The sequence below is a fragment of the Lepidochelys kempii genome, chromosome 5 (assembly GCF_965140265.1).
Source record: "Lepidochelys kempii isolate rLepKem1 chromosome 5, rLepKem1.hap2, whole genome shotgun sequence".
Taxonomy (NCBI): domain Eukaryota; kingdom Metazoa; phylum Chordata; order Testudines; family Cheloniidae; genus Lepidochelys; species Lepidochelys kempii.
The window spans coordinates 53,848,491-53,875,672 of record NC_133260.1 but is presented as its reverse complement, the minus strand read 5'-3'; the positions used below and the strand labels follow the sequence as shown (position 1 = coordinate 53,875,672).

At 43.2% G+C, this 27,182-nt stretch overlaps 1 protein-coding gene across 2 annotated transcripts in view; it reads left to right on the top strand.

The window, feature by feature from the left end:
* Nucleotides 1-27,182, top strand: part of HAPLN1 (hyaluronan and proteoglycan link protein 1) — an 88,546-nt gene that overhangs the window by 18,380 nt on the left and 42,984 nt on the right. The window contains exon 1 of one of the 2 annotated variants that reach the window (XM_073346212.1): nucleotides 20,389-20,448. The exons of the other annotated variant lie outside the window; for it this stretch is intronic. The gene's annotated coding sequence lies outside the window, so the exon portion shown is untranslated. Of the gene's footprint in view, nucleotides 1-20,388; nucleotides 20,449-27,182 lie in introns of those variants that run through there. 2 annotated transcript variants of the gene reach the window in all.

The window sequence follows — 27,182 nt, the reverse complement described above, 5'->3', positions numbered from 1 at the left end:
GGTTTTCGAGTGGAATGCCTGATCCAAAAGGGACTAAAGTGGCTCCGGTCAGCACTGCTGATGCGGCCGCTAAAAGTCTGGTTCTGAAGGCTGGCAGACTCCCTACCTGGCTCCGCGCAGCTCCCCAGAAGAGGTGATATGTCCCTCGGCTCCTAGGCAGAGGCTCCTAGGCAGAGGCGCGGCGCTTGGGGCCTCATGCATCCCTTGCCCCAAGCGCCAGTTCCACAGCTCCCATTGGCCGGGAACCATGGCTGCCTGGCTGCGCCTCCCCTTAGGAGACAAGGGACATGTCACAGATTCCGGGGAGCCTCCCAACTTGTCGCCCAGAGCCCACACCCCAAAACATCTCCTGCACCTACAACCTCACCTATATTGTGCCCTAGTCAAGTAAATTCCAGATAAAGATATCAGTATTTGAATGCATGAAAAGAACTTGTCCCAATACAATGTGATCTTCCAATGATTCTTTAAAAATGCAAATGTAATTTAATTAATGCTGGTGTGTAATTTTTTTTTTTTTTTTTTTTTTACATATATGCTTTTAAAACTAGTAGGTTTTAATTAGAGTGGTGGCCTGATTTTTAGAAATAGAGTTCTACTGTCTGCATAATTTCCAGAGAGAATAGAGTATTGTAAAGCCCATCTACTATTTCAATGCTTTTCTGTTATCTCCACTTTGAGGCACATTGAAGAAATTTTACAATAAGATTCATTCTTTAAGTGGATCAAAGGAGGAGGGTTTTCTTTTAAAACATCTGTCACTGAAAGATTATTATTGTGATGAAGCTAATTAAATTATTTTGTTTTAACCTTCCACTAATTTCGTTGAAATTTGCTTTTAGTATTATTTTGATATATAACAACCTACAGGCTTTACTCAGACTAAAATTTACAACCACTTCCTGCCCTGAGGTTTATGGGACCCAGTGAGTCACATACCATAACTGTGCACATGATCAACCTAATTCAGAAATAAATTAGCTCACTGTGCAGGGACAAAGGCTGGAGTGGAAGTTTGCATCTTGGTGTTGCAGAGCTGCACAAGGGACTGAAATAGTCCATTGGATGAACTCCCCAATCCCTGTGTGCAGCGCATTGCTACTAGTTAGGTCATGTCTACACAGGAAAGCTTTACCAGCAAAGAGCTCCCACTGTGAAGAAAACTATAGTTCTGGAACCACTTTCTCCCCTGGCCCATTGGGGCTGCATGGGCTATGAGAGTTAATTCATTTTTAGGTCAGAAATAACTGTTTATGGTCCTGGTGGAAAGGAGAGAGACAGATTGCAATTAATTAATTCTTGAGGAATTAAAAAAAAAAGACCTTGTAGAAGATAGGGCTGGATGTGGGGGGCATCTCATTCCAGTGATTGGAAAGAAGATAAAGAGGTCGTGAGGGGGCACATCTACACTAGAAAGTTTTGCTGGTATAACTATGCCAGTTAAGGGTGTGACTTTTTTGTGCCAACATAGCTAGGTTGGCAAAAGTCCTAGTGTAGATACAGTTATACTAGCAAAAGCACTCTTTTGCAGAGCTTGTTTCATTTACCAACCTGGTATAAACTACCCTGGCATAAGCACTTTTTGTCAGTATAACAGCGTCTTGAGTCAGTTGAGCCCGTACCAGTAAAGCTATACCAACAAACCCTTTTCTACTATAGATTAGATTGTATTAGACATGAGTAGTAGGTCCTGAAACATAAACCCTTGTATCAGAGGCCCGATATGAGGCCTAAGACCTGAACTAAAGTAATGGTCTAGACTTTGTTAACATAAAGCCAAGTTAAGCTGTGAGCAAGAGGCGGGCCCTGCTCAGAGTCTGGCAAGGAGAGGGCTGATGTTGCAAAACACACATACCTAAAAGGTACTGGGCATTAGAGATATAAACATATGCCAGGATGGTACCAGAACACTCCGATACTAGCACATTCCACACAGATAACAAGGAACATGCTGACCCATCCTAAAGACAGGGGCAAAAGCGTAATATGATGGATGGGGTTGTTTTGATCGAACCAACATGTACAAGGTGATAGGCGGCACCTTACTACGTAGAGGGATTGTACCTCAATACATCAGGAGTGAGGTGTAACTTGTTTGTACCTGTGCATAAGAATGCACCCCTGAGGGGCTGTCTTTGTCGGGCCTAGGGGGCAGTGGTAAATCTTACTACTTACTGAACTGGTCCATTGTCAGGGAGCACATATGTACTAGCAGAACTGTAGATACCTGTGTGACAGGTTGGGTCGCAGAAACCCCCTTGGGACTGTCACCTGATGTGCTGAGACTACCTCTGAGCCTGTTTTCCCTGCCAGCTTGGGACTTCAGTACCCTGTCTTGTTGAGCCAGACATGCTAGCCTGCTGCAAACACAGACCCAGGTCTGAACCATGTCCCCCAAAAGCTGCAGACTTAACTGAAAACTGCTGAAGAAGTGCTCCTGTCTCCAGCACCCAGATACCCCATTCCCAATGGGATCCAAACCCCAAATAAATCTGTTTTACTCTGTATAAAGCTTATACAGGGTAAATTCATAAATTGTCCGCCCTCTATAAAACTGATAGAGATGCATAGCTGTTTGCTCCCCCAGGTATTAGTCACTAACTCTGGGTTCAATAATAAGCAAAAGTGATTTTATTAAATATAAATATAAAAAGTAGGATTTAAGTGGTTCCAAGTAATAATAAGTAATAATAAGTAATTACCAAGCAAAATAAAACAAAAACATGCAAGGCTAAGCCTAATACAGTAGGAAACTAAATGCAGGTAAATCTCGCCCTCAGAGATGTTCCAAAAAGCTTCTTTCACAGACTAGATTCCTTCCTAGTCTGGGTCCAGCAATTATTCACAGCCCCGTAACAAAACACAGTCTCTGGCAATAAACCTGGCCTGGTGCCTTTGTACCTTATCAGAGTCTGTGGCCTTTGGGGTTTCTCTTGGGGTCTGCTGTGCCATCTATCTGCTCAGAGCTGGGGCAGCACGCAGAGGGAACACACACACACAACCGACTGTTATCAACATTGGATAGAGCAGAACACCACACTGGTGATGCTTGACAACCATGAGTACTACCCTCCTGTCTGTTGTATGGGAAGCACTGTCAGGCATGAATGTCATGAGTTCTTCCCCACCTCCATCAATTTAAGGGGATTGGTATAAGGAGATTTCAGATCAACAGTCTCCTGTACTCCCTGCTGCTTGGTTCCTTAAAAGCTCTTCCTCATCTGAATGGCACTCAGCCAACCAGTAAAGAACTGTTCCACCTCACCACTGCCACCACACACTTTACAGACACTACAGCTGCTGTAGTGCTGTAGCATAGACAATTACAGTGACAGAAGGTGTGTTTCCTTCACTGTAGTAAATCCATCCCCTTGAGAGATGGTAACTAGGTCAACAGAAAAGGTCCATAGCTGCTTCTACAGTGCGGGTTAGGTCGATCTACTGTGTTCCAAAGGGCATGACATTTTTCACAACTCTAAGCAATGAGGCTAGGTCAACCTAAGTTTTAGGTGTTGGCCAGGCCGAGACCAGTAAATTGGGCTGGACTGAGTCTTCTCATTTGGCTTCTGGGATTAGGAAATAAATTTGTGTCCTTCCCTGTAAAACTGAAACTATCATTAAGAGGCACACAATGGAGCAGCCTCCATTGCTCTGCTGCTCATATGGCTCATGAAACTTCCACAAGATAGCAGCTGCTGAAGTAAAATGTGGGATGGATACAGTCCTATATCTTTGTGGTTTTTATTTTTTTCCAATGTATTATCATAGGCTCAAACCCTAATCCTGATTTATATAAGCGGTATGATAGCCCTTTAATGCCACTAAATACAGTTCTGTACTGGGCTAATTAATCCTGAGGATAGTCAGTGTTAATACATAAGTGTGGTGGGAAAATTGCATCTGTTCCATAGCTGTGAAGGAACTTAGGGTACAGAAAATGGACGCAAACGTAGGTGGAGGGTTTAATAGTTGGACTCCAGGGAGATTACTGATGAACCCAGGAAGCTGAATAACACATACTGCCTCCTCAGCTACCCTGGAACCTGCATGACACATATAAAAAAAGCTTAGGTTCTTTGAAAGAGACATGAGTTTTTCCTGCTGGGTGGCTTGGAGGTCTCAGGAGGGGAGACATGACATGACTGGGGGGGGTGGGGAGGCATGCTGTGGGCTTCTCCAGGCGGGAGGGTGTGCTCTGGGCTCTGGCCGTGGGGGTGTGTGCAAAAGATGGGGCCGGGGGGGGAGGGAGGTGCTAGCCTCCCCAACGGGGGCTCCACCCACCGCTCATGGATGCAAATGAGCTCCATCATTCCAGAGCAGTCCTTTGTCGATCTACAAGCTGTGCCTTTTCCCACATGGGTCAATTAAAGTTACTGCAGCCCCCCCACTAAGCACTGGCAGGAAAGGACAGTTCCATTCCTGTACAGCGACATTGGGGCATGATGTATCTCCACTCCAGCAGTTTTCAAGAGGAGCTCCTTTGCTTAGTAACTCCACCACTTCTATATGCTTCTCATCTCTATTTCAAAGGTATCACCTTGGCAGTTTTCTGTGGACCTCAGAGCCAGTTCTGTCTCCCTTGCTGTCATTGAGGAACGAGGAGTTTATAATAGGAGATCCCACTCTCTTGGTCTATCACATTGCTAATCCGTAGGGCCCAGAATTTGCCTTCCCAATTCATGTTGCAATGTAAATCCTTACTCACACAAGTAATCCCAGGCCACAGAAAAACTCAGATAAATAAGATGCTACTCAGTGTGAGAGAGGGTGGCAAATCTGTGCTTCATATCATTAGTTATATGGCAATTGGAGGCAGGGGTGCCAGAATGGGGGGCAGAGGGGTGGCAGGGAAGCATGGCCCTTCTACTTTTCGCCACGGGTTCCCCCACCCCTCATCTTCCCCCTGAGGCTGGAGCCCAGCTGTGGATGCTTCACCTGGCCGAGGCGGGAGGGGCCAAGAGCAGCCCCCGGCCCGTGTCTCCACCCTGCGGGCTCTCCACCCAGGGCAGGTGGAGGGTCCACAGCTCCTCACAGCTGCCCAGCAGCGCAGCTCTTACCATGGCCGGTCTGCAGCTCCAAGGCTCCACCGCTGGCCAGAGTCAGGTTGGGGTAAGAGCCATGTGGACAGCTGTGGGGAGCTGCGGACTCTCCTGCCCTGGGTGGGGGGCTTCACGGAGCTGGGACATGGGCCAGGGCCTGCTATCATCCCCCCAACCTTGGGCAGGTGGAGGGTCCTTGACTCCTGGACCACTGTGGCTTCTGACTTGGCTGGGGGCGGGGCCTTGGGCAGAAGGGGTGGGGAGGGGCCTCGGGCAGAAGGGGCAGGGTGCAGGTAGGGCCACGGAGGCAGCAGGAGCCCTTGGTCCCTCCCCACACACACACTTTTCGGCAGGCTCTTCCACCCCTAATTGGAGGGGGAGGAATTATTGTTTGCATGACCAATAAGGTTATATGGTTATCTCATGAGTATGCATATAAATCCATGGCAGTGAAGCCAAAGTAACGGACACAGCTCCTGAGGACATCACAGCACAAACAAAATATCTTACTTTTTGTCTGAAACAACTACAGTGCTGACCACTGAAAATAGGGTTGGCCAAGTGAGGCCCAGGAGCGCAGAGTAGGTGAGTCCTGCAAGTTTCCTATTCATTTCTACTGAAGATCTCACAAGATCCCACTTGTGTCCTTGTAGAACTCCACTAATTTTCAGTCAGTTGTTATTGTTGCATTTCAAATTGTCATACTCTATATTTCTTTTCTAGCCCAATAGGCCAGATTTGTTGTCTGACATATTTATGTTGTCTGACATAATTAAAACCATTACATTTTTTTGGTCAACCAGAGGTTCCAATTCAGACAATAGCAAAGCCATCCTTTTCAGCAGGGAATTGGAGCAATCACATTTTTGAATTGCTCTGCTCCAGCTCCGCTCCGGCACCCATAGTACTGCTCCAGCTCCGCTCTGACTCCGCTCCACGCTCCACCTCAAATTAATTTTTAACTAAATAAAAAAGTGCATACTGTAATTTTGCAAAAACATTATTTTTATTCAGACTTTTAAAACAATTTAAATGTCATCAACAATGATACAAACTAGAATCATTCATAATTCATTTTGTAAAAAATTATTGCAGCAATCAAGTCGTCTTTCATAGCCTGCCGCAAATCAATTAGAATTAACTTTAAAGCCGAAAACAGTCGCTCTACACTAGCTTGAATTGCTGGCATGCTCGAAGCAATTCTACAGGCAGCCTGAATGTGGTGTGGGTAGCTGTGAATGGCCTCAAAAACAGACTTAACTTTTAGACTACCAATAGACTCCATTGTCTCACAATCTTCCCGAAAGTTTCTCTCGAATAATGCTTCATTACAATTATGAATCGCAGAAACTCGCCGGTGTCTTTCTTGTTTATCCAATTCCTTTTTGAAGGCGTCATCTTCTGAAGAATTGGTGCTTGAATTATCTCCATTTCCCTGTGATGGCTGAAGATGTCTCAGGGATGGACGCTCCAACAAGTTCAGAGTGGAGAGGGAAGTTTGAGAACAGCCTGCTATTTCTGAAGGATGTGAACTTTCTGAAACTGCAAATTCGATTGTTGATGACTCCTTTTGTCGTGTTGCATTTTCTTCAACCTCTTTCGCCAAGTTCAAATGTAGCAATAGATTTTGTTTTTCGAGTCATCGAGCAATATCAAGGAGCCCTTCCTTTGCTTTTGGTATTTCCCTTGAGGTAAGAAGAGTCTGATATCTTGGGTCAACATAAACTCCAGCAAGGAAATGAATATTGCCAAAAAGCTTCTCTTCGCGTTTCTGCATGGAGGATAGAATTCCTTCTGCAATTTTTCCACCACTTTCTTGCAAGAATTTTGACACTTTTCACCATTCCTTCATTAAAACTCCCGGGGTTATATTGACAGCTTGAAGATTCATGGTTGTTTGGTTTGGCTTTGCCAAGAGGTCTTGCAGATTCTTCACTTCGCCCCATTCAGCTTTTCTTAACTTGAGTTCTCTTGTTCTAGCAGCAGCCACTTGTTCACAGTAAGATTGAAAAATGAGAAGCTGATCAATCATTGCAAATGCTGAACCTCAGCAACTCACAGTATCCAATGATTGAGTTACCCCATATAGATCAAGCAGAACACTTCCAATACTTGGGGTTTGTAGTTTGACAACGACTTGTTGAATTTTTGCCAGAAATTTCTTTGCATGTTCTTTGTTCAGTCCATCCCAGATTGCCAACTGAAGAGTGTGAATACCACACCTCATCAGTTGGACTTTTGAGTTGTCCTCATGAAGCCATGTTGGAAGTATGAGGCTCGGGTCATTAACCCATTGCACAGCAGCATCCATGTTGAGTTTGATTTCACCCATTCCTTTAGTTCCTTCATCAGGCAAAATAGCTTCAGTTCTGTCCATATCCCTGTTCTCAGAGGTAGAAATGGTTTCATTGTCCTCGCTGAAATTTTTGACAGCACACATCATGTTTGCTGGATTGTCAACACAGATGCTCAGCACTTGCATTTCACTGATCTCAAATTTTCTAAAATAGCTTTTACTTGACTTTTCACATACTAAGAATTGTGATGCCCTTCAGTGTCGATTATGTCCAGGGTTTTTACCACAGCTTTATCTTTTCCTTCTTCATAGTACTGAGCATTGATTGCAAGGAAATTGCTGTTTCCATGGGTTGCCACATCCATTTTCAGGTAGCACAATTTTTGCTCCAAAGCTGTCCTGAGCTCTTAGCAACCAGACTCAGCTGTGCTGACAACTAAATGATGAACTGCATCGTGCCCCGTCGAAACGCCAAGCTGCCGACCCATTTCACCTGCAATTTTTTGGAATTCTTTGTTCTTTAGCCTGAAGGTAGTGAGCGGTGTCAAACTCAAACAAACCATTTCCATCAGCCCTTCATGGAAAGTATTGGCATCCATGGTGACTGTAACCTTTGAGGACTTCAAATATGAGTCAAGTTTTGTTTCCTCAGTTTTGGGTTTCTCTTCAGATGAAGCTCTGCAAAAAATCTTTTCTCCAGGAGTTTTCAAAGAGCCAGATGAACATTGTTTAGCCACATCAGCTTTCTGTTTTGCTTTCCTGGTCCTTTTTTGTAACCAGAGCCGCATAGTTTTCAGGATGGTTACATTTTACATGCCGCCAAAGGCGTGAAACTTTTCACGGCACTTGCTTCACTTGTCTTGAAGCTACATGGTTTGAGCTCACCATTCACTTCCTTTTCCACCTTGCATGTTGCCGATTTCTTCTTTGCTTTTCCCAAAAGCCCAGATTTGGGCTTTTCAGATTCAAAAGTAAAGATGTCATTGAGATCCTTTTCTGTAAATCGGCTATCAATCATGAGGGGCAGATTTTATTTTATTTTTTTTTAAGCCATGGCCAAATCTTCTTGTGCTGCTACCATATCCAAATGTTTCTTGTTATGATCTTCAACCAGCAATGAACAAAAGCATTACATTTTTTTATAATGTACCTGCTTGTGATATCTTAACCACTTAAGGTACTTTGAATTTATTTTGGATTTTCTGGACAAAAATGATTGCATTTTCTTTTTACTATTATTATTATTATTAAAGTATATTTTAACATTTTAACATGTTTCTTGCAGTTTTAATGAAGTAAGAAGTATTTTTAATATACATAATGAATATAAATTTTTATTTATAAATTGCAAGTTAGTTTTTCTTATGAAATTTTGCTGTAAAATATTCAAAATATTTTATCTCAAAAACGCTTTAATATAGATATATCAATGAAATTTGGTTTGGTCGACGACAAGCCTTTCTTGAAATATGAAATAAAAATGACCAACCGCCAGTTTGGGACGCTTATGGTTTAAATAATTTTGGATAATGTAATCTGCTAGCACATACTAACGCTGAGACACTGACATAATTTCATTACTTTATATTAAAGCATTTTTGAGATATTAATCAGAAATTAACTTTTATCACCTCCTTGAAGGGACTGTAGCTCCCTTAGGAAGAATTTAGGATACGTGTTCACAGAAACGTTTTTTCTTAAAATGACCTAAGGATTGTGTTGGACATTTTCCAGTCACTCTGGATATATCACAAAAATCACTCCTAATTTATGCAAAAATGTTTACTGTATATTTACATGCCTGCTGCATGCGACTTTTTCAGTAAATTTAAAATTACAAACAATGCTACCAAAAGACCATTGAACAGATGACATATAAAATAAGTCTGCCAGAGTGATACAGGAGCATGTATAAATGAACAAATGTACTGGTAACAGGAGCCCATGTGAGAAATGAGCTTAAGTGGTTAATATTTCTTGCGATATCTTAATATATCAATAAACAAAAACATTATTTTTTTTGCAATATACCCATTTGTGATATCTTAAATGTTGCGTCTTGCGTCACACTTTTCCGTAATCACAGCACTCAGCGCATCTCGTTGATGAACCCTTACAAAAGAAGTATCAACACATACCAATCTAACTAATCTATGCGAGTACGTACTCGCCTAACCTTGGCGCAAGGGTGGGGGCAGTCTTCAGTGTTGTCGGATGTCTGATCATGATCTGATTCTTTAATAAAACATATCTCCAAAAAACTTTGTAATTTTGTATCTGTATATCAAATCTTGATTTCAGCCCAAGTACGAATAACCGTGACATATTACGTAAAGTGGTAAAGTAGGTGTTAATATCAATTGTTATACCATCTGAAACTTTTTGGCACCTTTAGGACTTTCTTGCTAAATATAATTCATTTTGGACTGAAAATGAAAAAAAACCAGAGCAGTGGAGCAGTCAAGATTTTCTGTGCTCCGGCTCCGCTCTAGCTCCGTACAAAAACCTGCAACTCCACTGCTCCAAAGCCCTGCTTTTCAGAAATCTACACAGCTTTGTAACCCAAAGAACAATAAGCATTTCAATCCTTAACCTAATCAATTATTTCAATCCTTAACCGGTTTTACTAACCTATTAGAGTTCTTTGAAGGGGTCAACAAACATCTGGACAAGGGGGATCCAGTGGACATAGTGTACTTAGATTTCCAGAAAGTCTTTGACAGGGTCCCTCACCAAAGGCTCTTACATAAATTAAGTTGCCATGGGATAAGAGGGAAGATCCTTTCATGGACTGAGACCTGGTTAAAAGACAGGGAACAAAAGGTAGGAATAAATGGTAAATTTTCAGAATGGAGAGAGATAACTAGTGGTGTTCCCCAAGGGCCAGTCCTAGGACCAATCCTATTCAACTTATTCATAAATGATCTGGAGAAAGGGGTAAACAGTGAGGTGGCAAAGTTTGCAGATGATACTAAACTGCTCAAGATAGTTAAGATCAAGCAGACTATGAAGAACTTCAAAAAGATCTCACAAAACTAAGTGATTGGGCAACAAAATGGCAAATGAAATTTAATGTGGATAAATGTTAAGTAATGCACATTGGAAAAAATAACCCCAACTATACATACAATATGATGGGGGCTAATTTAGCTACAACTAACCAGGAGAAAGATCTTGGAGTCATCGTGGATAGTTCTCTGAAGACGTCCACGCAGTGTGCAGCGGCGGTCAAAAAAACAAACAGGATGTTAGGAATCATTAAAAAAGGGATAGAGAATAAGATGGAGAATATCTGATTGCCCTTATATAAATCCATGGTATGCCCACATCTTGAATACTGCAAACAGATGTGGTCCCCTCATCTCAAAAAAGATATACTGGCATTAGAAAAGGTTCAGAAAAGGGTAACTCAAATGATTAGGGGTTTGGAACGGGTCTCCTATGAGGAGAGATTAAAGAGGGTAGGACTTTTCAGCTTGGAAAAGAGGAGACTAAGGGAGGATATGATAGAGGTAACTAAAATGATTAGTGGTGTGGAGAAAGTGAATAGGGAAAAGTTATTTACTTGTTCCCATAATATAAAAACTATGGGCATCAAATGAAATTAATGGACATCAGGTTTAAAACAAATAAAAGGAATTTCTTCACACAGCACACAGTCAACCTGTGGACTCCTTGCCTGAGGAGGTTGTGAAGGCTAGGACTATAGGGTTTAAAAGAGAAATGGATACATTCATGGAGGCTAAATCCAGTAATGGCCATTAGCCAGGATGTGTAAGGAATGGGGTCCCTAGCTACGGTTTGTCAGAGGGTGGAGATGGATGGCAGGAGAGAGATCACTTGATCATTACCTGTTAGGTTCACTCCCTCTGGGGCACCTAGCATTGGCCACTGTTGGTAGACAGGATACTGGGCTGGATGGACCTTTGGTTTGACCCAATATGGCCATTCTTATGTTCTTAACCTACCTTTAGCTCAAGGACAGCAGATATTACTGGCATCTGAAATAAATGACATTGTTATTCAGGAAACTCCAATTACCCATGGCATCCATCCTAAAAATCATCAGTTTGGAGCCACACACCACAACGTACAGCATGGCTTTTAACTATTGTTCTCCCAATCTCTCTGTCAGATGATGAGTTCCCCTCAACTCTGCGCTTTCTGTGGCTTTCCACATATTCCATTTCCTGGTGGATCATTATAGCGGCACTTATTTTTGTAACACAGAAACAAGGGGGTTCCTGAATATAGATTTTCCAGCCACACTTCAGTAACCTTGACAATATTTCACACTGAAGCTAACTGGTGCTATAACTTTGCTTTTGTACTAGACAACGTGAGCTATGGTTTTTGTATTCTATTTTGTTTAAGCAAGTTAGAGAGTTTTACTTCCCAAGATATCTTATTATGGCATTATCAAATGGCTACACATTCTTTAATTAACCTTAGTTCTGCATTTTTCTATTCATTGAGAAATTACCCATAAATCTTATATTAATCCGCTATAAAAATAGTGTGTGTGGGGAGGGTTTGATGAGTCAGAACTTTCACAGTATTTCTCTCTTGTCCTTGACCTAAGACATTCTGTGTTATCTACCTTTTCAAGGCAATGACAAAGGATGTTAAGTTAGTTTGAGTAGTCTGGTAGTGGTAAGCTTCCCACCCTTTCACTTTGAGCTGCTGTTTTCCTTTCCTTTTAAAACCATCCTAGATCCCCAAGTCAGTAAAGCTATTGTGCATATCTATAGCTAGGAAGACAGACAGTTTATGAAGATTTTGTATTGCAGTTCTAGGGTTGCCAGGCATCCAGTTTTCGACCTGAATGCCTGTTCAAAAAGGGACCCTGGCGGCTCCGGTCAGCACTGCTGACCGAGCCGCTAAAACTCCAGTTGGCAGTGCAGAGGGGCTAAGGCAGGCTCTCTGCTTGCCCTGGCTCTGTGCAGCTCCCGGAAGTGGCTGGCATGTCTGGCTCTTAGCACAGGGGCAGCCACAGGGACTCCATGAGCTGCCCCTGCCCTCAGCTCCCACTCTGCAGCTCCCACTGGCCAGAAACTGTGGGCAATGGGAGCTGCGGGGGTGGCGCCTGCGGGCGCAGGCAGTGCGCAGAGCACCCTGGCCCCTCTACCTAGGAGCCGGACATGCCGGCCACTTCTGGAAGCCACCTGAAGTAAGCACCGCTGGTCAGAGCCCACACCCTGAACCCCCTACCATACTCTAGCTCCCCCCAGAGCCCTCACCCCTCTTGCACCCCAACCCCTATCCCAACCCTGAGCCCCCCACACACTGTAAACCCCTCAGCCCCAGCCCAGAGCCCCCTCCTGCACCTCAAACACCTCACCCCAAGCCCCACACCAGAACCCACACCTTAACCCCCTGCACCAGCCATAAGCCCCCTCTGCACCCAAACTCCCTCCCAGAGCTCGCACCTCCTCCTGCACTCCAACCCCCATCTCAGCTCTGCGTCCCCTCCTGCACCCTAAACTCCTCATCCTGGCCCCACCCCAGAGCCCACACCCCCTGCTGGAGCCTCCCACACCTCAACCCCCTGCCCCAGTGCTGAGCCCCCTCCCACACTCCAAACCCCTCAGCCCCAGTCCAGAGCTGCCTCCTGCACCCCAACCCCAACCCCTGCCCCAGCCCTGAGCCCTCTCCCACACTGTGAACCCCTCAGCCCCAGCCCAGAGCTTCCCCGTCCATCAAATACCTCATCGCAAGCCCCACCCCAGAACCTGCACCCCCAGCTGGAGCCCTCACCCCCCCGTACCTTAACCCCCTGCCCCAGCTCTGAGCCCCCTCCTGCACCCTAAACTCCTCATCCCTGGTCCCACCCCAGAGCCCACACCCCCAGCCAGATGTCTTACCCCCTCCCACACCCCAAAGCCCTGCCCCAACCTGATGAAAATGAGGGAGGGTGGGGGAGAGTGACTGACGGAGTGAGGGGAAATGGAGTGAGCGGGAGGTGGGGACTCATGGCACGGGTGAGGTCTTCGGAGGAGTGGGGGGTCATGACTGTTCATTTTTGTGTGATTAGAAAGTTGGAAACCCTATTCTGTTCTATGCATATCATTAGTGGTGGTCTCAGAAGCAATGTAAAATGCCTCACCATGCTTTGAGCATAATTTATGCAAATCTTCCATTGCAAGAGCCAAACCATTAGACCAGCCACGTGTGCCTGCGTTCATTTGTATCTTGCAGATATTTACTTGTTTGAGTCAGGAATAACAACACTCCCACCTCCAGTATCAAGTCTATTTAGTAAAATTACAAAGGTTTGCAAGCCAGCCTTAAACTGTTGATGTATGCTTTCAGGAGACTAATTCTAAGAGAAAGCAATGATCCTGCATCTTTTAAAAGACTTGTAAATGATGGCATCATGTGTATTCCAACATCTGTAGGTAATCCAAGCACAGTAGGTAAAAGTGTTTCAAATTTCATTGAACAAAGAGTAAACATCAGCTGAAAGATTGCAAGTGTTTTAGGAAAGCTTACATAGAATACCTAATGCCTTTGTTACTTTTTAACCAATGAGTCTGAATAGTGGATAAAATCATGTTTTGAAATAGGATATGGAGTAATACGCAATCTGATTCTGCATCTTGGAACGTCTTATTTATGACAGTCAGAAGAGTTTGGGACTGCAACAAAAGGAGAAACAGAGAAAGTTTCTGCTTTTAGTGAGGATTAATTATCCTACTGTAATCAACGCCTTTACCTTGAGTTAACTATATCAAACTATAGAATTATAATTGCTATCTGTCTACATCTATAATATCTGAGCTAGTCATTCACAGTTTGGGATATCATAGCCTGATCATCTGCATCTTTGCAGACTCTGACTGACTGGAGAGTCTGTGGAAGTTACCTGCTTGTTACCATATCTGTAAATCAGCTAAGTTTTATTTTTATAGTAATTCCATGAGTCTGATACTTACTTTACAAGAAATATTGAATTAGATCACAGAATTGCTTTCAGGCTGTACGATGATAATTTCATGATATTCTCATGAGATGTTTATGCTGTTGGAACTGTTAAAATATTAATTTGTACACGATACTGAAGAAACAAAGTTTAGCAGTAGACTTTGAAAGGATTTTTTTTACTTTTAGGCAAATGAAGACTATTTGTCAGAAATCCATGTTCTCAGCAATATTCTTTATCTGTTTCCAACATAATTTATCGAAAGAAAAGTTAACTAAACAATTATATGACTCATGTTTTCCAGAATATTTCTCAGTATCCATCTCCCTACATTCTGATGAAAACATATTAAAAATTAAAGAAAATATTTTTTCTGAAGAAATATATGTATACACACACACACACACACTGCATGGTGCCTCAGGAAAAACAAAATCTGCTGTTTTTAGTTATAATTGATGTGGAAAAGTCCCCCTTCCCTTTCATCTATCTTAGTTACCTATATCCCCCTCTCCCATAAATACAGTATTGGAACACCTCACAGTCTTTAATCTATTTATCCTTAGAACACTCCTGGAGGTAGGAAAGCACTGTTATCCCCATTTTATGGGTTCTGAACTGAGGCCCAGAGAATCTAAGTGACTTGCCGAAAATCTCACAGAAAGTCTAAAGCAGAGCAAATCCGTAGCAGAGCAGGAACACAAGTTCTAGGCTCATGTCATAGCCTCTGACATAGAAACCATCCTTTCTTCCCTTTACAGTAACAGATCTCAGTAGAAAGTATATTTTATTGTAGTTTCAGTGAAAAAATACTGTCAAAAGAACATCAGATTGTGTTTTACAGTTAATCCATACGTGACTTTCATTCAGATGTACACATATAATTCTTATTGTGGTATGTCCAAATGAAACTATGTATCACGGCAGTAAGAAGCAGATGTTTCATGAACACACGTATGTTTGTCAAATTAAAATGTTTATTTAAGTGATGATTCAATAGAAATTTGCCCATGCAACGTGTACAGCAGTTTAAAGAAATACACACTTTTAAATATGTTTTGCAGCAGATTTATTGCATTACCGTTACTATTTCTTTAGAAGACTGAGCTGTCTATGAAATAATTTCTTGCTACAAGCAGCTATTCTTCAGTATGTTTGGCAGCACGTCTTTATGCACGTGTATATATAGTGTGTATGTTCCTGCTTGTCACTAATTCCTCTTGAGTGCATAGATTTCTGGCATGTCTCCAGAAAGGAAACTTCTGTTTTATTTTGCAGCAAAGGAAAGTGTTTTTTTTTTTAAATATGGAAAATTATTTTTCCCAGCTATTAATAGCCCTTTTTCCTGATGGAAACTATGCAAGACCTGGGCCTCGTAAAACTTGTAAGTCTTTGCCACCTGCTCTCTGCCCTGCTCAGTCAGGAAGGGGAGGGGGGAAGGAGGAGTGTTTGTATGTAGGTGAAAGCATCACAGGAAGTTTGAGGGGTGGAACCATATTACACTGTATGGAGGTGTTTCCCAGCCAAAGGAGAGGTCCTGAAAGGATGCTCTAGCCAGTGTAAGTTAGAGCAGCCCTTAGGCTGCTCCGAATTATGCTGCAGATCAGTTCAGCCCCCATTCAGGAAACCAGAAAGGTGGCTTAAAGTGATCTTTCGCTTGCCACCCTGGTTCTTATACCTAACAAAGCTCAGCTGGATCTAGGTATATGGCCTATAGTTAAGCAGTTACATATCTGCTTTAATCCTTAGAACCCTTAAGATGAACACAGTACATTGAAGGTGAATGATGTGAGTTGAGTTTCTTCTCTCCCTCCTTTGCCATCAGTCCCACATCCTCCCTACCCATACATCAGGGGCTCTCAAATTTTTGCTGGCATGAGCCCATTTTAATGAAGTATTTCCTGCCAGAACCTCAGACAGCATGGATGACACCATTTTGAAGAGCAAAATGGCATCCTACACATAGTACGACAGTGCACACAGCGTATGTACAATGTCACACCACATGGAGGATTCCATTTTGTAGAGCAAAATGCCATCCTCCTTACATCATGACCTCACAGACACACACCATACATGTGAGTTCATGCTATGCAGAGCAAAATGGCATCCTTCATAGACTAGGGATCACCATGAACCCATCTGCTGATGGCACAACCCCATTTGGAGTCCTGACTCACATTTTGAGAAACACTCCCATAGGGCCTGATCCAAAGCCAGTGAAATCAATGGGAATCTTTCTATTCACTTCAGGGAGCTTTGGATCAAATCCTCAGTCTCCTCCCTCTCCTTCTCCTGCTTTGGATGAGTACCCTCCCACCAGACATAAAAACTAAACCTTTAAATTTTTTTTCACAGCAGAAGAAGAATCTGATTTTTCACTGTCAGACAATTCACAAACAGTTGTGGTTTATAAGTAAACTTCCCAACAAAAATTCACATTCAGCCTAGAAGAAGCATGAAAGTTTGGACTGGAAAGTTGGACTGAGAATAACCACATCCAAAAGGAGAATTTGTTCAAAACTTATGAGCATGTAAATACAGTGGGTTGTAATGTAAGCCCACAAAGAACCCAGCCAATGCTTTAATACATCAGGCCTGGCAGTTTCTAAAGGACCTGAGGGAATCAGGCACCAGCTTCCATAAACTTTCAATGTGAGTTAGGAACCTAACTTCCTTAGGCCCCTTTGAAAATCCCAGTCAATGTGCAGGCACTGGAAGTCTCTTGCAGCTATACCTGCCTATGGCATCAATATATGCATTGTCACAGTACACGCCATGAGCCTGTCCGATCATACCTCTACTCTACTGTAGAACTCCTGCTGAGCTCATTGAGGAATTCCGTGAGCAGAGCATCTGGAGGGATTATGTTATGATGCCTACTCTAGTTGCACTTTCATGACACTTGCATAGGCAATACTAACAGTCTAAATGCAAGAATCCTATTCTCTTTGAGGTACACCAGCTTGACATCAGAACATCTCCAGTGTCTCCAGGAGTTACTCCTGATTTACACTAATGCAAATAAGAGCATAATCAGGCCATACATTTTCTTCTTATATGAAGACACGTAGACCAGAGATAGCTGGAGGAAAAAAATATAGTGATCATTGTATAATGAAAATTGATTTATAAAAACAAATGTACCAAAATGTTGGCTTACAAACAGTAAAAGCATTTGAATCAAAAAGGAAGAGCTGCTTCCTCATCATATTTCCTGTCATACTCTTTTATCCTTTCTTCTTTTTCTTTGTCCATCCTCCCCTTTATTCTCTTTGTCATCCCATTGGAAGACAAGGATACTCATACAAGATGAACCCTAGGGAGACAAGATGAGAATGCTGTTACTTAATGACACAGGAAGAAATCATCAAGCTATACAGGAATTATTTCTTGCTGAGCACATAAAGCATGCCAGGGCTGTCAAATGAATGCTTCATTTTAATGAGAAACAGTGCCAGAATTATGACTTGTGCCTTTAAAAGTGTAATTGATAATAACAGAGATGCTATACAAATGTAAGCCATTGACTATGGCAACACAATTCTTCTTTATTATTCCTCTTTCTCATCTAGTCCTTAATTTTAAATTTAAAATAAATATTAAATGACTATTTATAAAGGCATCCCATGCCTTAAGGTTCCTGGGTGTCTGATAATATCATAACTAATATATACAAATAGTACAAACTATGGAAATGAAAGTACCCAGTTGAGGAAAAGGTACCAATGAAAATGCTTAGCACTTATATACTGCTTACTCTCTTCAAGGCTCTTTGCAATCATTCATGAATTAATCCTCACAATCCTCCTTCTCCTGTAGGTGAAAGTAATTTATTGTCAGCTCAAACTTTCAAATGTAGATGGGTAAATTCATATTTAGGTTCTTAACTGAGTGGCCTGAAGCTCGGAGGTGTTGGAAACCCCATAGTTCACATTGGATTTCAGTGGGTGCTGTGTGTACTCAGCACTTCTGGAAATTAGGCACTTCTGCTAAGAACCTAAATGTAAATCTAAGTGCCTAATTTTAGGCACAAGGTTTTGAAACGTTCAGCCACATTGGCCAGACAAGAAATCTGGGACATAGAGATTAATGACAGGTTTCAGAGTAGCAGCCTTGTTAGTCTGTATCCGCAAAAAGAAAAGGAGTACTAGTGGCACCTTAGAGACTAACAAATTTATCTGAGCATAAGCTTTCGTGAGCTACAGCTCACTTCATCAGATGCATACCAGTGAAGTGAGCTGTAGCTCACAAAAGCTTATGCTCTAATAAATTTGCTAGTCTTTAAGGTGCCACAAGTACTCCTTTTCTTTTTTTAGAGATTAATGACAAATCCTGCATCTTGGAAGGGGGTTGGACTAGATGACCTTTGTGGTCCCTTCTTACCCTATGGTGCTATGAATCTAATATTATGAAACACAGATAACTAAAATTAGGCACCTCGGGAGGAGAGTTTGGAAGCTAGGCACTCAGCTCCCATTGGCTTTCAGTGGGCACCGGACATCTAACTGTCTTTGTGACTTTGAAAATCTCCCCCTAAATCTATACCTAGGTGCCTAAATAAGTGGTCTGATTTTCAATGTTGCTGAACACCCACAAATTCCATTGACTTCAGTAGTTGCTCAGCACCTTTTCAAATGAGGCCACTCATTCAGTTGCCTAAATATGTGTTTAGGTGTCGCACTTTTAGCACAAGTGCCAACATTTTTGCCTAAATGACTTGCCCAAAGATATTTATTTATTTTATTTTAATGTAAATATTAGTGAAAAGATACCTATCCAAGGCTCTTGGTGTCCAAATAGAGTACCAATTAAATCGCAGCATAACCATATTCTGAATCAATCTTAGTACCAGGCTGAAAACACAAGAATTCTTGGCTGCCTGTCATATTTGACCTTGCTTCTCTCAAATATATGAATAATACACAAATTACTGTTATATCATGTCATATTTGAAGGAAGATCACTTCTGAAGGCCCTGACTCCTTTCCTCTCAAAAATATAACACGAGTCTGTCATCGGTTCCAATTTGCTGAGGACCCTAACGAGAGGTGAGACACCAAACAATAATTTATACAGATTGAGCCAATAATGTTTAAGGTTACGGCTTTATGTACTAAATATAGATCTTGAACTACAATGTTTGAATTACAGGCAGCCCCTATAGCAGGGATCGGCAACCTTTGGCCCTCAGCCTGCCAGGGAAAGCTACTGGCGGGCCGGGACGGTTTGTTTACCTGCAGCGTCTGCAGGTTCGGCTGATTGCAGCTCCCAGTGGCTGCGGTTCACCATTCCAGGCCAATAGGGACTGTGGGAAGCGTTGTGGGCCAAAGGATGTGCTGGCTGCCCTTCCTGCAGCCCCCGGCCTGGCAAGCTGCAGGCCAAATGTTGCCAATCCCTTCCCTATAGCTTGCAGAGAATGATCCTCTTTGACTTTCATGCATGAAACCCTTGTATATTCATGGTGTACCATTTTGTATTAGCTGGGGTCTATGAGTTATTATTTTCCAGGATGGTCCCAAAATATTAGTAATCTGTCTTCAAGGTTGTGAACGCATGAATCATTGTTGTAAGGTCCACAACTGGAAGAAAAAAACCCAACAGCCTCCAGATAGGTCAGTGATTAAAAAATAAAAAAACAGTTCTAATCTATACTAAGTGTGGGCTTCCAGTTTCAGATGATGGTCAAATATGGGTCCCCGTGTGTTCAAGATAAAACTCATCTATCCTAAGTCACTGCAGAGACACTTGAGATATTTCCCTCACCCTGAAAGCAATTTATCTGCCCTCTTGCTGGAGGACCAATAGAGGTACAGGGGGTTTCAGCTATCTCTGAGGAGTCATTCTGCATTTTCATTGAGCTATTCTGTCTATGGTTAGAGGACTATTATGGCAACTTGTTATCCACAAATACTGGCAGTCTGGCACTTACATGTCCCACATCCTCACAAGTTTACAAATTATCTAAGACTAACGAAGTGGCAAGGGAGAAGCCAGTGGAAAACTTGTTTTGATTCAGAATGACCACATCATAGATAGAGCATTTTTACATTCCTATTCTGTGGCTATGAGAGGCAAATCAATCATTCTTTTCCTTTACCATAGCATCAGCAAAATCCCATCCCACCAACTGTTCAGAGTGGTGGACAGCCTGCTGATCCTGACCGGCCTGAACTCTGCTGCGCAGCAAGGTGTTCTTATGACGAGGAATTTCTATGTCTATTTTTGATGCAACGAAGATTGGATTTAGGCTGACTTAGCTAGCAATTAAGAGGGCAGTATCAGGCAAGAAGTTAGAAATATACCAAATTCTCCGACTGAGTTTCATTCAATTTTGCTAAATGAGGTCTTAGACATGTTGGTGGAATTGTATCCTGTTACCTGAATACCCTTGCCCCAGTAAATGGTAAAGACCATGATGAGAAGGATTGTTAGCTTTATGAAGAGAGGGTGCCAGCTGCCCTTAAAGAGGAAGTATAGCTGCACAGGCTCTAGAAAAAAAACCTCTTGCTTAATATCTTTGACATTTACTGCCCAGTCTCTATCCTTCTATTTTTAGGGAAGGTTACTAAGGGTATGTCTACACTACGAAATTAGGTCAAATTTATAGAAGTCAATTTTTTAGAAAGCGATTTTATTCAGTCGATTGTGTGTGCCCCCACTAAGCGCATTAAGGCTGCAGAATGTGTCCAGTACCGAGGCTAGCGTCGACTTTCGGAAGTGGGGTTGGGGGAGGAGGGAAGCACCAGGTGGGGTAGGGAAGGACAAGGCCACACTGCACTTCAAAACTTGTTGAATGCCAGCCTTCTGTTGCTTGGGCAGTCCTCTGGGGTGGAGGGGTTGTGTGCCCAGAGGGCCCCCCTCTCGCTTTCTTGGGCATCTGGGTGAGGAGGCTATGGAACTTGGGGAGGAGGGCGGTTGATTACACAGGGGCTGCAGTGCGGTCTGTGCCTTTCCTGCACCTCAACCATACGCTGGAGCATATCAGTTTGATCCTCCAGTAGCTTCAGCATTGCATCCTGCTTCCTTTCATCACGCCGCTGCCACCTCTCTTGTTGCTCCAGCCATCTATCCTCTCACGCGTCCCTCCTGTCTTCGCGTTCATTTTCTGCTTTCCTGGACTAAGCCATTGTCTGCCTCCACGCATTCTGCTGGCTCTTTCAGTTTGGGTGGACTGCATGAGCTCAGAGAACATTTCATCACGAGGGCGTGTTTTTTCGCCTTCTTATCTGCGCTAGCCTCTGGGTTGGAGATGGTAGTCGCAGCGTTGAAACATTTGCAGCTGCGGGAGGAAAAAAAGGGAGATTAAAATTGAAAAAGACACATTGGCCATTTAAAAGGAGGGGCTGATGTTTTCGGGTTAACATGCAGCACAAACCCAACTAAACCCCTCCCCCCCGACACACACCCAATTCTCTGGGATGATTGCTTCACACCTCTCCCCACCGTGTGACTAACAGCGGGGATGAATTCTTTACAGCCCCAGGCAAATAGCCCAGCAGGAACGGCCACCTCTGATGTCCCCTTAATAAAATTCCCCTATTTCAACCAGGTGACCATGAATGATATCACTCTGCTGAGGATAACACAGAGAGATAAAGAACAGAGGTTGCTTGAATGCCAGCAAACACTGGGACCACACGCTGCCATGCTTTCTTATGCAATGATTCCAGACTACATGCTACTGGCCTGGCGGGGTAAAGTGTCCGACCATGGAGGATGCAATAAGACTGCCCTCCCCAGAAACCTTTTGCACAGGCTTTGGGAGTACCTCCAGGAGAGCTTCACTGAGATGTCCCTGGAGGATTTCTGCTCCATCCCCAGACACAGACTTTTCCAGTAGCTGTACTGGCCACGAATGCATCCCAAGTCTTCAGGGCAAATTAATCATTAAACATGCTTGCTTTTAAACTGTGTATTATATTTACAAAGGTACCAGTCACTAGAGGTGACTTCTCTGCCTTGAAGGTCCGGGAGCCCGGGTTGGGAGGGTATTGGCTCCAGGGTGATAAACAGTTCCTGGCTGTCAGGGAGAACGGTTTCTCCGCTTGCCTGCTGTGTGCTATCATCAACCTCCCCCTCCTTATCAACTTCCTCTTCCCCAAAATCCTCATCCCTGTTGCGTGAGACTCCCTTGCAGGAGTCCACATACATGTGTGAGGTAGTTGTAGGGGCACCCCCTAGAATTGCAAGCAGCTCATCATAGAAGTGGCATGTCTGGGGGTCTGACCCGGAGTGGCCGTTTGGCTCTTTGGTTTTTTGGAGCTTAAGGAGCTTGCCTGAGCTCCTTAAGTTTCACGTGGCACTGCTGAAGGTACCTGTTATAGCCTCTATCCTTCATGCCCTTGGAGATTTTTTCAAATATTTTGGCATTTCGTCTTTTCGAACGTAGTTCTGATAGCATGGATTCATCTCCCCATACAGTGATCAGATCCAGTACCTCCTCTTTGGTCCATGCAGGAGTTCTTTTGCGATTCTGGAACTCCATGGTCACCTGTGCTGATGAGATCTGCACTCACCTGCAGCTTGCCACTGAGGCCAAACAGGAAACGAAATTCAAAAGTTTGCAGGGCTTTCCCTGTCTACCTGGCCAGTGCATCTGAGTTGAGAGTGCTGTCCAGAGCGGTCACAATGGAGCACTCCGGGATAGCTCCCGGAGGCCAATACCGTCGAATTGCATCCACACTACCGCAAATTCGACCCGGCAATGTTGATTTCAGAGCTAATCCCCTCGTCGGGGAGGAGTACAGAAATTGATTTTAAGAGCCCATTAAGTCAACAATGGTGCAGGGTTAAATGGATCTAATGCTGCTGAATGCAACCTAAACTTGTAGTGTAGACCAGGGCTAAGAAGATGGTATCGGCACAGCTCTAGCTGATCTTTATTTCATTATCAATTACCTACCAGTTTAGTTGTAGGCATGGGATGGTACTGCGGTGCTGTTGCTATATGTAGCTGGCAATCATCTCCGATAAATGTATGCATTTATTCTTATTAATAGGCATCTCTATGGCACTTATTACTATTTTAAGATGAGGAAGCACAGACATAGAGAAGAGCACTGACGTCCCCCAGCTAACATAGGAAGTTTGTGACACAGTTGGGAATAGCACTGAGATCTGTCAGCTCTGAGCCTTGTCCTCTCCCCTCACCAAAAGATCAATCTTCTTTTTCCCCTGAAGTAGCCACTTTGGTTTTATTGAATCTATCATCTGCATTTGATAGTATTGACCACTGGTTTTCCATATAGGGTTCCATCTTATCACCTTTCCTGTTTAATGTGTGTGTACAGCCACAAGGGACAATGTGAGATGTTTGGTCCTGCAGTATTAGCTATATAGCAGACACTCGGAACCATATGTGTATTTACTCAAACCTAGAAACTGTGGTCACTCTGCTTTCCTTGTGTCTGTCAGAGGTGTGTAAACAGGTAGAAACAAACTGGCTTAGGTTCAAACCAGATAAGATGGAAGTGGCACTGAGCGTGGTTTGTTGAAGATGCCTTCTACTGGAGGTATATAGCTGAGCTTTGCTAATCACTTGTGGTCTTGGGATCATTTTTGAGACATTGTTGCTCTTTAGAGTCTCCAGTAATAGCTTTGGCATGCAGTGCATTTTCTCATTACAATGGGCCAGGAGGCTGCAACCATGCCTGTCTGGTGCAGACCTTCCCACGGCAATCAGCACATTTGTAACCTCCAGGCAGGAATACTGCAACTTGCTCTACTTGGGGGCTAAAGGGCTCAGGAGTGAGAGCAGAATGCAATGGCTTGTATCTGTGAGCCACTATGAGTACATAACACTCATGCTCAGCATTCTGTCGACTTCCTGTTTGCTTTCAGTCATAGTTTAAGGCGTGGTTATAATCTAGAAAGTCATAACTGCTACCTCAGGGATGCCTCTCTGTCCCATTTACCCAGGCTGCTGTTTCCTGGGATTAAACACTCCAGGGTGGCAATAGGGTGTTCTTAGACCTGCTGCTTCCAGTTGTCTGCCAGAACTCGAGTTTGTTGAGTTTGTTCAGGACAGTGAGACCAGTTTGCCTAGTTTAGCTCTTGAGTGATATTAAGGAATCGTAAGGAATGGGGGGAATTGATTAGTAAGCCTGGGTTCTGTTACATTTTCTTATTAGCCACTGTGCTTCAAAAATGTAAAGCCAAAAGGTGCCCCACTGGTGATAAACATGTATGCAGGGGGTCAATTGTGCACTCCCATACTAAAACCTACAGGAAAGGAAAACTGTGAGATTCCCCATATACAGTTTCCTAAAGATTATTCTTTGTGGAAGAAGCGGTAGGTCTAGACCCAAACCCTGAGGACTCCACAGCAGGTCAGGACCATCCATTCAGAGACCCTGTGCCTCTGCATTAGCTCCAGGAGCTTCAGCTTTCCTCCAGTTCCTCATAGTGCCGTTATCACAATTCCTTCCTCTGCCTCTGCCTCCTTCTGGCGCCCGCCTAGCCCCCAGATACACACATACACACGTAATGAAGTGGGAGTTCTGCTGCTGTGAGGTTCCTATGGGATTCTGGGTGGTAATGAATGTCCTCCTTGCCATACCTCCCTACTCCTCTCCTTCCCCAGAGGAGCAGATGGTTCCACAGGGTCTGAGGTAGTGGGGATCGTGCACCGATCCCCACCTGTCATCACACAAGTGAGGTGAGAGACAAGCACAGAGGTTCCCCTCCATGTGCATACCGAGGGAAAAGATTTGCCATTTAAGCTATTCTACCTCCATTTTGCAGTCTAATACAGGCAGAGTGGCAGTGCAGACACAGAATCACTGGTAAAAAGAAAAGGAGTACTTGTGGCACCTTAGAGACTAACCAATTTATTTAAGCATAAGCTTTCGTGAGCTACAGCTTTACAGTACTCCTTTTCTTTTTGCGAATACAGACTAACACGGCTGTTACTCTGAAACAGAATCACTGGTGTGATCATGAGAGATGGAGACAGAGAACTGCCTTGTAAAATGATTGTGTCAAGGTTCCTCCCCCACTCTGAACTCTAGGGTACAGATGTGGGGACCTGCATGAAAAACCTCCTAAGCTTATCTTTACCAGCTTAGGTCAAAACTTCCCCAAGGTACAAAATATTCCACCCGTTGTCCTTGGATTGGCCACTACCACCACCAAACTAATACTGGTTACTGGGGAAGAGCTGTTTGGACGCGTCTTTCCCCCCAAAATACTTCCCAAAACCTTGCACCCCACTTCCTGGACAAGGTTTGGTAAAAAGCCTCACCAATTTGCCTAGGTGACTACAGACCCAGACCCTTGGATCTTAAGAACAATGAACAATCCTCCCAACACTTGCACCCCCCCTTTCCTGGGAAATGTTGGATAAAAAGCCTCACCAATTTGCATAGGTGACCACAGACCCAAACCCTTGGATCTGAGAACAATGAAAAAGCATTCAGTTTTCTTACAAGAAGACTTTTAATAAAAATAGAAGTAAATAGAAATAAAGGAATCCCCCCTGTAAAATCAGGATGATAGATATCTTACAGGGTAATTAGATTAAAAAAACATAGAGAACCCCTCTAGGCAAAACCTTAAGTTACAAAAAAGATACACAGACAGAAATAGTTATTCTATTCAGCACAGTTCTTTTCTCAGCCATTTAAAGAAATCATAATCTAACACGTACCTAGCTAGATTACTTACTAAAAGTTCTAAGACTCCATTCCTGGTCTATCCCCGGCCAAGACAGAATATAGACAGACACACAGACCCTTTGTTTCTCTCCCTCCTCCCAGCTTTTGAAAGTATCTTGTCTCCTCATTGGTCATTTTGGTCAGGTGCCAGCGAGGTTACCTTTAGCTTCTTAACCCTTTACAGGTGAGAGGAGCTTTCCCCTGGCCAGGAGGGATTTCAAAGGGGTTTACCCTTCCCTTTATATTTATGACAGATTGTGTTCCAGGCTTCCTGCAATCACATGGTAACTTTCTTCTCTCACTAAGGAAAAAATAATTTGGAACAGCACATCATAATCTCTTCAGAAAAAAATTAAACCTATGAAAATAACTAGTTAACATTACACTTTATACATCACAATGTTTGAATACATCTTCAAACAATATTTCTTACCTAAATGGTGGAATTGCTGAATAAAGGTCTGTTACTGATTTTTAGACTATGCTACCAAAAATACAATTAATAATGATAGTAGTAATCTAGATTAGTAATGGCCACTTAAATATAACAAAATGTACTCTGGTTGATGAACCAAGGGGGAGCAAATTGAGACAATTTATAAACTGAACACAAAGTAAAGCCCTAAAAAGAGATTATGTAAACTAGAACAATCTAAACCAGTGCAAACTTCTTGAGCCCAGAAAACCATTCTCATTTTTCCCCAACATTCACTGACTCCCATAGTTGTATTCATTTTAATATGAAAATATTCACACCTATCATTTCACCCCTGGAGTCTTCCCGGACTGCTGCAGAAGCAGAAACTGAGATTTTTTTTTTTTTTTTTTTGAGGCTAGAGTGGAAGATGCAAATTGCTTTGGCTAATAGTTTCTAGAAAACCTACAAAACACTGAGTGTCAAATCACTGGCCATGAAAAGGGGCGAGGTCAGAATGCACCTTGATTCCGAAATTCTCAATATCCACAACAGCACCTTGAAGGCCATTGTAGGTGGTGATAAACTAGAGAAGTCTTGAGGCAGCTCTAGTTTATGCTGATGGTCGAACTGTCGCCTGGCAGCCCTAAGGATATAGCCACTTTTTTCCTGCTGCAACTTAGTCCTGCATTGATCACAGCTCAGCCAGACCCAAGATTAAGATGCTGCATGACTTTTTCAGGGGAGAAGGATGAATCTTTAGTGAAGGAATCTTAATATATTCTCCCCCAGGACCTATCTTAAAGTCCCCCTACGATCTGGTGTAATTCCGGTGCATTTCAAAAGCAAAGTC